The 11,405-nt window shown below is 33.6% G+C and overlaps 1 pseudogene; it reads left to right on the forward strand.

The window, feature by feature from the left end:
• Positions 1-529: 529 nt before the first annotated feature.
• On the forward strand, positions 530-8,933 carry LOC100683979 (annotated as a pseudogene).
• The last annotated feature ends 2,472 nt before the right edge of the window (positions 8,934-11,405 follow it).

An 11,405-nucleotide genomic window follows, 5' to 3' on the forward strand; every position in this document is an offset into this window, starting at 1 on the left:
AATCCACTATGAAGTATCACCTCAAACTTGTTAGAATTGCTCTTATCAAAAAGACAAGAAATAGCAAGTGTTGTAAGGATGTAGAGAAAGGGAATCCTTGTGCACTACTAACGGGAATGTAAATTGATGCAGACACTACGGAACACAGTATGGAAGATCTTGAAAAAAACTAAAAGAATTACCGTATGATCCAACAATTCAACTTCTGGGTATGAAAACACTAACTCAGAAGGATATACGCAGCCCTATGTTAATTACAATACTTATAATAGCCAAAAACAAAACAAAGCAAAACAATATATATAGAGAGAGATATATATGACTTTGATAATTATGGATTAATTTCATAAATTAAATAGATGTGAGCTATCTCCCCTGTATAAAAAGCACACACGATGTGTCCTGTTATCTCATATATATATATATATATAGCGAAAAGCAATCTAAAGGTCTATCAATGGAGGAATGAATAAAGAAAGTATAGTACACACACACACACACACAGAAATATCATTCAGCCATAAACAACATGGATGACCTTGAGGGAATTATGGTTAGTGAAATAAGGCAGAGAAATGTAAATACCATATGATCTCATTTATATATAGAATTAAAAAAAAAAAAAAGAATGAACTCGGGGATCCCTGGTGTCTCAGTGATTTAGCGCCTGCCTTTGGCCCAGGGTGTGATCCTGGGGTCCTGGGATCTAGTCCCATGTCAGGCTCCTTGCAAGGAGCCTGCTTCTCCCTCTGCCTGTGTCTCTGCCTCTCTCTCTCTGTCTCTCTCATGAATAAATAAATAAAATCTTAAAAAAAAAAAAAAGAATGAACTCATAGATACAGAGACCAGATTAATGGTTGCCAGAGGTGGAGGATGACAAGAGGTAGGAGAAATGAGTAAAAGGGATTAAAAAATACAAAGCTCAAGCTATAAGATAAATAACGCATAGGTATTAAAGTCACAATATGGTGACTATAGTTAATGATATTGTATTGTATATTTGGATGTTGCTAGTTGTACATCTTAAAAGTTTTTGTCACAGGAAGTAAAGTTTGTCATGTATATGCTGATGGATGTTAACTAGAGTTATTGTGGTAATCATTTCATAATACACGCAAATATTGAATCATTACCATATACACCTGAAATTAATGTTATATGTTAATTATATCTATATAAAAATTACCACAAACATATAAAATATTAAAAATATCATTATGTGTATTAATAAAATAAAAATACTGTATGCTCTTATATTTTATTTCTTCAGTTTATTGTTTCTCTGAGTAGTTTTAGTTTTATAAGATTCCTGTTTTATATAACCAAACTGAAATGAAATGCCATTCATAAGGCCAAGAGAGGTGAGATTTGATAGTTTATACTATTTTGGAAGGAAGAACCTTTCATAAATAAATCTGTGAAACTCTCCTTAATTAGCATAAAGATTAGATATATATTGGTGTAGATATGTAGATATAGATATATAAAACAGATATATCAGCTTTAACCTTTAAAGTTAAAGCATTTTCTCTTAGTTTCAAATACCTTTTTTATTTATCTTGTGATTTTGAAAATTATGGGATTTTTTAAAAAGATTTATTTATTCAAGACAGAGAGTACAAGCAGGGGAAGAAGCAGAAGAAGAGGGAGAGAAAAGAGAGAGAAGCAGGGTCTGGATCTCAGGACCTTGATATCATGACCTGAACTGAAATCAAGAGTTGGGTGCATAATTGACTGAGCCACCTAGGTGCCCCCCAAATTATGGACTTTGATAATTATGGATTAATTGCCACAAATTAAATAGATATGAGCTATCTCCTATGTATAAAAGCACAAACGATGTGTCCTGTTATCTCATTAACAGTTCTCAAAATTCTCTAATATAGACACTGTATCCCTTATTCATTAAAATACCAACACACATTTATGCAAACCCATAGCATCTTGATACACATTGTCATATAGCTAATGTGATTCTACTACAACTCATCAAAAAATAATATGCTGAAAAATTAATATATTCTAGGAATTGTGTCAAGCTTTTCTTCTATTTGTACTTCCTCCTCTAGTATTTTAAAAAAAACACAAAAAAACAAAATAGCATAAACCTATGTGTTTCTGACACCAGATTTCATGGCCTCAGACACTAAATTGCTATAACCCCGAAATTAAATCAGAGCTCCACCCCTCTGACTGTAGAGTTTATACTTTTTTTTCAAGATATGGAATGCTTACAAGCATTCCCTCTCTGATCTCATACTCAGATGTCATGCATTAAAGTTAGAAGCATAATTGGGTGAGATATTATGGAAATTTTGTGTTCTATATTCAATTATATACAATTATTTCAAAAATACATATATCTAGAAGGTACTTATATTAATAATGACTGAAAAGTAGATGTTAATTCTGAGCTAAGTAAATTTGTTAGATTATGAAGAGTATGTTTCTCTTATTTAAATTTTATTTTGGAGAAAATCATCATGCTTTCCTTTCATAAATATTTACTTTTTTCAGGCTGATTAACATTAAAGAAATAAAAGTGGACTTTGCTAATGAAAGATTATATTATCTTGTTTTACTTTAAATGCAATTTTCAGGGTTGCCTGGGTGGCTTAGTTGGTTAAGCATCCAACTCTTGATTTCAGCTCAGGTCATGATTTCAGGGTCATGAGATTGAGCCCTGCATCAGCCTGGGCATGAAGCCTGCTTGAGATTCTCTCATTCCCTTTCTGCCCCTCCTCTCTCTCTAAAGGAAAAAAAAATGCAATTTTTCAAAAGAATTTCTGCTTAGCATAATAAAATTAATCACTCCTACAATTCTCTGGAAATTTAAAATCTTCACAGGAAAGTAAAAGGTTTAGAACTCCTAAAAAGAAGCTCAAAACTTGCTTTAAATGTACTTGTTTCTTTTTTTAAGTCAATTTATTTTAATTGCTATTTAAATTAACATTATTATAGGTTTCCTTGACTTACAATAAGATATTAACTTTGTTCACATTTCTCTGCCTCTTTATTTAACAAAAGTTGGTTTATAATACAGAAGAACTTTTTTAAACACTTTTACAAGAAGACCTAACAATGTTATTCAGGTAGGCTTCTTTCAGTGTTTTTTTGTGAAAGCAAATCTTTGTATATAAGGATGTGCTCTTTGTTTGCAATGCTCTTTCATCTGTGCCAATTGGTTTTCAGTTTAGAATTAAGACAGCTTTTTGTGGTGAAAAAAAAAAAATCACTTAGGAAAATGCAGAGTCACCATTTAAATACACAAAAGAACAAAATTGCATTTTTCCTTTAGAAAATGTAAACAATTTTCACAACTGGAATAATAAATAATTCAACTCATGCTGGTGATTTGTCCAATGGTAAGAAATCAAAGATGTGGGGAAGAAGAAAGGACTCTCAAAGTATTACTTGAACACTATATAAACTTGAGAGAAAGGCACTAGAAATATTCATTATAATACTCTGAGTTTAGCATCTCATGGGGAAGAATGTCTTCAAAAAGCAGCTGGAAATAAGGAGAAAAAAATACATGAAAAAAGGAAGCATGCTTTTCAATTAGGAAATTAATTGGTCTCTCTACAAATACCCACTAAAATCCTTATAAGTGAAAGGAAATGAATTAAACATAAAGGTATCTCTGAATAGGTTATAAAATTCAGCTCAGGTATACTTTTACAGTCAGGAATTACAGAAAAAATGCTTGGATTCATTGCTGATCCCTAATTTTTCCTCATAAATTGTTTTAATGTGAAATGAGAAATTCTAGAGGAAAGGGCACTGAAATTGGTGTGTGCTTGGATTATATCCCTAGAAATGTGGGATAAATATTAATCTCTGTTTATTTTTCCTCATTTTTCTTAAACATTCTTAGTTTCATACTTTAGTATTTAGTCCTACTAAAGGACTAGAAAACAATAAGAACAAAAAATAATTGAATGTTTATTTATTTTTTAATTGAATGTTCATAAAATAGTACTGGTATATACAAAAATTTCACTTTAATTAAAGAACTTCAGCATGTTTCCTGCTCTCTACTTGGCCACTAACTGATGTGTTGGGCTTTAGCCTTGACATGCAATGTTACCGTTAGACAAGCATGTCAAATTTTATCTTTCTGAAATTAAGGATTTGGAACAACTTTTTATTTTACTCAAGAATGAGGAACAAATCACTAGTGATTTGTTTGTTAATCACTAACAAATCACGAATGAGGAACAACTTTTTATTTTACCCAAGAATGAGGAACAAAATCACTAATAAAGCTTTTCAAAATGTTTTCTCCTCCCTCCCCCCACATAGTCAGAGAGGTTATTTTAATTACTTTAGACTGAATAGGTTCCAGATACATGGGCTTTATTTATTTTTTTTTAAGATTTTATGTATTTATTCATGAGGGACACAGGGGGAGGGGGCAGAGACACAGGTAGAGGGAGAAGCAGGCTCCATGCAGGGAGCCCCATGTGGGACTCCATCCTGGGACTCCGGGATCATACCCAGAGTCAAAGGCAGATACCCAACTGCTGAGCCACCCAGGCATCCTGATACATGGGCTTTAAAAAGTTCTCTTGGTGTTAGAAATAGAGCCACTAGAATACAGACCAGTCAACCTCTGGAAGGTCTCTTCCAGCTCCCAAAGTTTGTGATGCTATGTCATTTGTAGGGATTGTAAGATATTCTACTTCTAGCCAAGATGGAGTAATAGTGGCAAGATTTACATTGCCATTTGAAAACAAAGCAAAACAAAACTAAAAAAAGTCACTTTGAAAATACAGAACAAGTTTATTTTTTTTATATTATCCATGAACAAAGGACAGTAATCCTTGAAAAATAGTCACAAATGAGAAATACCTACAATGCCAGAAATGACTGCCTAGAGTGAGTTTCTAGACTATAATGTGATGACATAGGAGTTGTCAATCTTCCTGATTTGAAGATGGAACTGGGAGTCTATGAAGGCTAAAGTAGCTAAAGTTTACAAAGCAGATGAAAAAGAAAAGAGAAAGCTAATAAAGGAGAACTCTGGAGACCTTAAAATAGTTCTCCCAATTCTTTAGCTGAGGACTGATCAACCTATTGGTGTAAAGAACCTACCTAAAAGCCAGGAAAAATACTATCATCAGATATTTTAGAGAATAAAATACCCAGATCTCAAACAAGGGAGAAAATTGTTCCCATTTTCCATTAGCCAGACTGAAAACCCCTTAATTCACAGGGAATACTGAAGAGTATTTAAACAGAATTTCACTCAGTATAGCAGCAAAATTAGCCCTATAATAAATGCTGCTCTGGTCCTGCATAACAAATGTTAAAAGCAAGACCTGAAAATATTAAGCAGTTTATATGTAAATTAACTGCATCTCATAATAAAGCTCATTATAGGAACACACAAATATATATCACACAGCAAGGTAAAATGTACAATGTCTGGCATTCTTTCAAAAATCATTAGGCATGCAGAGAAGTAGCAAAACACAAATTCTAATGACAAAAAAATAATGGATATCAACCTAGAAATAGCATAGATGCTAAAATTAGTAGAATTAGTAGACAAGAATATCAAATAATTTATAACTATTTCATGTTTAAGAAGCATCGAAGTATGCTTCTTAGTATGTTACTTAGAAAAGTGGAAGGTGTATAAACAAATATGAAATCAATTTCTCTATCTATAAGCTACAATTTCTACAACAAATATATTGAATAGAATAGACAATGTTAGATATTGCAGATGATTCATAAACTAGGAGACATAGTATATTGTGTTGAATAGTGACTCCAAATATGACAAGAGTCTTTGTAAAAGTGACCAGGTTAAGGATTATTAGAGAGAGAGATTATCATGGATTATCTAGTACTAAAATAATAAACCAATGTAAGAACAAGGGACATTATACAAAGAAGATGAGAGTGAGCAAGAAAAACAGCAAGACTGAGAAAGAGAAATTGGGACATGATATAATATGGGATTTGAAGATATAGGAGGAGGTCAAAAAGCCAAGGAATGTGGGCAGTCTCTAGAAGCAAAAAAAGACAAGAACATAAATTTTCTTCATGAGTCCCCAGATTTTATTTTAGGACTTATAAAATTTAATGCTTTGAGAATTATTTGACCCAAAATTAAAATACTTAAGTATAAATTTAACAAAGTATATACAAAATTCTGTATAAAGAACACTACAGAAGTATGCTGAATAAAATCAAATAAATACTAAATAAATGGAGAGAGCTTTCATGTTAATGAATTTGAAGACTCAAAATTTTCAAGATATAGGTTCTTCCCAACTTGATATTTGGATGCAAAATAATTCCATTCAAAATCCAATCAAGTCATTTTCTGTTTATCAACAAACTGATTCTAAAATTTATATGGAAAGGCAAAAGACTCAGAATAGCCAACAAAATACTGAAGAAGAACAACAGAGTTGGAGGACTGACATTAACTTTCAGACTTACTGTAAAGCTATAGTAATCAAGATAGTTTGGTGTTAGCAAGAGAATAGACAAAGATCAGTGGAACAAAGTAGAGAGCCCAGAAACAAACCCACACAAACATAGTCAATTGAGCTTCAGCCAAGAATCCAAGGCAATATAAATGGAACAAAGACCATCTTTTCAACAAATGGTTCTATTACTGGACACTCACATGCAAAATATTGAATCTAGACACAGATTTATTAGTTTTCACAAAAAAAATAGATTAAAACAGATCACAGACCTAAATGTAAAATGCACAACTATAAAACTCCTAGGAGATAAGATACAAGAAAACTCAGATGACCTTGCATAGGGGGAAGATAACTAGATATGCATCCATATATTTAAATACCAGGGTGAAAAATGAGATCATCTGTGTCAATATAACAGCTCCTAATTCCAGAAAATTCTTGACCAAATAGATGATGGTATAAACCAATAAATCATTTTTTTGCTACAGGAAACTTCTACAAACAAATTTATCTAAATTATTCAATCATATAAACAAATAGTTCACAATAATACCTGTGATGCCAAAAATTTCATTGTCAAGATTCTTTTCAAGACCTTTTCTTTGATGAATCTCCCAAAGCTAAATTATTTTCTCATAAATATTGACTAATCTCAATTATTTTAACACCTTTGACGACCCATTCTAAGCCACATGAACCCAGATCAAAACCTCCACTGATCTCCCATTGAGATTTAGATTGTCTTCATCTCTTTCACACTAGATCCCATAAACATGGCTTTACTTGATCATCAGACTATTCTGGTGATCTTTTTGGGTTGAGGAGTTGGCCCTTGGCAATATAGATAGACATTACAATATTCATTTTCTTGCAATATCCTTTAGTTTAGTACCTAATTGTCTATATAGATGTTGGCTCACACTTTATTCTTTATACAGAATCACTTGAAAATTATACTGAACTTTTTAATAATATTTATATTTTGTCAAAACTAAGGATATTTTAAAAATAATTTTAGTTTATAGCATTATTAAAGAATATTCTTGGTCTAATATACATGAAGTAGTCATTTGAGCCAACTATTAGATATAATCAAATTTTAAAGTAATAAGTTCTGAACTTAGCTTCTTTTTTTTGGCTATTGCCTTTATAAATTGTTGGTAGGCTTTCTTTCTTATAAGTCAGAGGCCTGTAGATATTGAAAGATTAGTTTACAATCCATCTTTTTAGGTTCAGAATCAACCCTGCAGGGTCCAAAGTATCCTTGCTTTCTCTGGTTCCTTAATATCTTCCCTTCTCAATTGCCTGTGCTGAGGACTGTTAGCTAGTTTTAGCACTGGACAGAAGCAATAGCTTGATAGAGACTCTTTAACTAGCATCCACATTAGGGTCAAATCCTAGAGGTTTGGTTTCTTTGACTGAATGCTAAAAGATACACTGAACACATTATCCCTTTAAATACATGGTTTACTCCAGTGATACCAGGCTATAAATGATATTCTAATTTTATCATATTCAAATTTATTTTTATAGCCCTGCTGCTTACAGGTTGATCATTTATAGGGAATCAACTCATTCCTCTTCATGAAGGAGTCTATCTTTCAAGGAATAATTCTGGAAAAAAAGAGAGAGAGAGAGAGAAAGAGAGAGAGACAGAAAAAGAAAGAAAGAAAAGAAAAAAAAAACAAAGAAAGAAAGAAAGAAAAAAAGAAAGAAGGAAGGAAGGAAGGAAGGAAGGAAGGAAGGAAGGAAGGAAGGAAGGAAGGAAGGGAGGGAGGAGGGAGGGAGGAAGGAAGGAAGAAAGGCAAACAAGAGATTCTGAACTATAGAGAACAAAATGTGGGTTTGTGGGGTGGGGGGAGGTGGGTGGGAAATGGCTAAATAGATGATGGGTATTAAGGACAGCTGGTGCCCAAGCTGTAGAAGCTGGCGGAGCTGAGAAGAGTGAGCTTCCCTTACCTGAGCAGCCTGCTGCCCTTCAGCCCCGAACCCCCCACGATGAACCCTGTGGTGGAACCGCTGTCCTGGATGCTGGGGACCTGGCTGTCAGACCCGCTGGGAGCTGGGACCTTCCTGACACCGCAGCCCTTCCAGTACCTGGAGGAGGTGTGCATCTCCCATGTGGGCCAGCCTGTGCTGAACTTCTCGTTCAACCCCTTCCACCTGGACACACGCAAACCCATGCACAGGGAGTGTGGCTTCATCCACCTCAAGCCCAACACCAACAAGGTGGCCTTTGTCAGCGCCCAGAATACAGTGATCCTGGAGGTGGAAGAGGGCAAGATGAACAGGTAGGAGCTGTGCATCACGTCCCATTCCATCTCCAGGATCTCCTTCGCCGAGGAGCCCCACGTGGAGCAGATCACCCGAAAATTCAGGCTGAATTCCGAAGGCAAACTTGAACAGACCGTCTCCATGGCGACCACCACCCAGCCCATGACTCAGCATGTCCACATCACCTACAAAAGGGTGACCCTATGACCTCAAGTGTGTGTCATGACCCTTCGGCTTCGTAGATGCCTGCCGCAGGTGCAGGGGGGCCGCAGGCTCATGGGTTCCAGAGTGTTGCCATGGGTTCCTGTAACAGCGTAGAAAAACTAAAATAAAAGGCCTTTATTTTTATTACTGAGCATTTCGAATATTAAAAAAAAATGTGATGTGCACTGGGTATTATATGTAAGTGATGAATCACTAAATTCTACTCCAGAAACCAGTATTACACTGGTTGACTAATTAGAATTTAAATAAAAACTTGAAAGAAAAATAAACAATTCAAACATTCTTTGTGAATCTGTTTTAACTGTAATGGTTATTTTTCTATATAATAAACCTGATATTCCACTGAACTATTTGAGATTTGATTATGCACTACTCTAGATGGTTCCTCTACTTTCCAAATGTGTTTGAGAGATTGATGGAAAAAAAAAACTTTTATAATATTTTTTATAATATTTTCTGCAACACCATGAGACACATAGTATGAAGTTAACTCTTTTGAGTATTAATGCACCCAACATTTCTACTCTAGAAAAAAAATCCATATTCTATTCCAGAAAACTATAAAAATGTAAAAATATTCATATATGAAATATCACACATAAGAATCTGGGATGGGAAAGAGTGAGGTTTGTCTTGTTTGCAATTATGGTGCAAAGATTAACACTTAAACACATTATATTTCCTCTAATTCTTTTGAAAAAAATCTCCTATGAAATTTTAATATATAAACATGTAGGATTGATAGTATTATTTAAAAAACAATTTAAAACCTAATTTGAGTTTTGCTGTTTTGTTCACCATTGGATATATCACTTTCTATAAGCAAAGAACTGTAAAAAAGTAGACATTCAGGTTTAAAATAAAATGGAAATCAATTTTACATTGTCTTTAAAAGAAGATGTATTAATAAACTTAAATTCTAAAGGTTAATGAAAGAGAATTTAGTACTCTGTAATATATTTCATATTAATCCAACCAAGTCTTCTTTCTTTACAAGAAGATTTAAACACATTTTTACATTCTGGTAAAGACTTAGAATAAGAAACACATGGTCTCAGACAGCCTTATGTGTATAATCAATTACACAGTCCTGTGAAAATATCTGACACATTTATTCGTTTGTCATTAATTTATAAAAGTAACAATAGCTCTGCCTTCAAAGTAAGGAAAAAAGAGGGAAAAAATAGAATTCAGCAGGGAAAAATAGATTTTAAAATAGAAATTTAGACTTTATACATGAGCTAGAACATAAAAATAGATGTAATATCTCTGGCACTTGTCTGCTTTAAGCCTAAAATATCTTAACTACTTATTTTCCATTTTGAGTGCTGAATTTAGATTTATGCTATTGGATAAATGGAGTCATCACTTTTTCAAATCATACTGCTGGCAGAAGTTCACCAGTAGCTTATACATTAATTAATGTCTGCATTTTATTTTAATGTATCCTTCAAAGTCACTCACTCCCCTAGACCAGAGTTAAAATTAAATAATTTTCTCCATAAATTCAAATTTGTGGCAACATTAAGCTTAAAACAGATTAATTAATGATTGACAGGGTATCTTTTCATTTTAAGTCTACTTAAGGTAAATATCTAAAAGATTAAATTCTTGGGCAGCCCCAGTGGCTCAGCGGTTTAGTGCCACCTTCAGCCCAGGGTGTGATCCTGGAGACTCGGGATCAAGTCCCATGTCAGGCTCCCTGCAAGGAGCCTGCTTCTCCCTCTGCCTGTGTCTCTGCCTCTCTCTCTCTCTCTCTCTCTCTCTCTCTCTTTGTCTCTCTCATAAATAAATAAAACCCCAAAAATTAAAAAAAAAAAAGATTAAATTCTTGAAAGGAGACAAATTAGAATGAAAGAAGGGAATCAAAAAAACTTTTTAAAATATGATGTCAGAAAAAAAAAAATATGTCAGAAGACAAAAATAAAGTAATATCATTAGATATAATTATATCTTCCCTAAACCATAGCAATTACCTCCTAACTGATCCTCTGAAACTGACTCTTGCCCTTTAAAATCAATTTGTGCACTAATTCTTAATGCAAATTTAAGATGCCATTCTTCTGCTTAAAATCATTCAATGGCTTGCCTTTGCTCTTGGGATAAATTCCAAAACCCTTAACATGGCTGGTAAATCCCTAATGAACTAAACTCTTATTTCTCACTGCTCTTTCTTCAATTACTATCCATTCTTACGGTTAGTAAACTTCTTCCTGTCTTAGGACTTCACAAATTATTTCCTTCTGCAGAACTTTCCCATCATCTTCTACGTTGGCTATGGAGGAAATTCATTTCTTAGCTCTAGCTTAAACCTTACTACAGAGAAAGCCTTCTCTACTTCTCAGATTTCATTAGAAACCTGGTTATATGCCTTCAAGTAATGCTGTATTTTTTCCCCTCTAAGCAATGTTTTCTTTAACACTATAATCAGTGTTTGTATTATTTTTAATGTTA

This window comes from Canis lupus, chromosome 13, assembly GCF_011100685.1.
Source record: "Canis lupus familiaris isolate Mischka breed German Shepherd chromosome 13, alternate assembly UU_Cfam_GSD_1.0, whole genome shotgun sequence".
Classification (NCBI taxonomy): domain Eukaryota; kingdom Metazoa; phylum Chordata; class Mammalia; order Carnivora; family Canidae; genus Canis; species Canis lupus.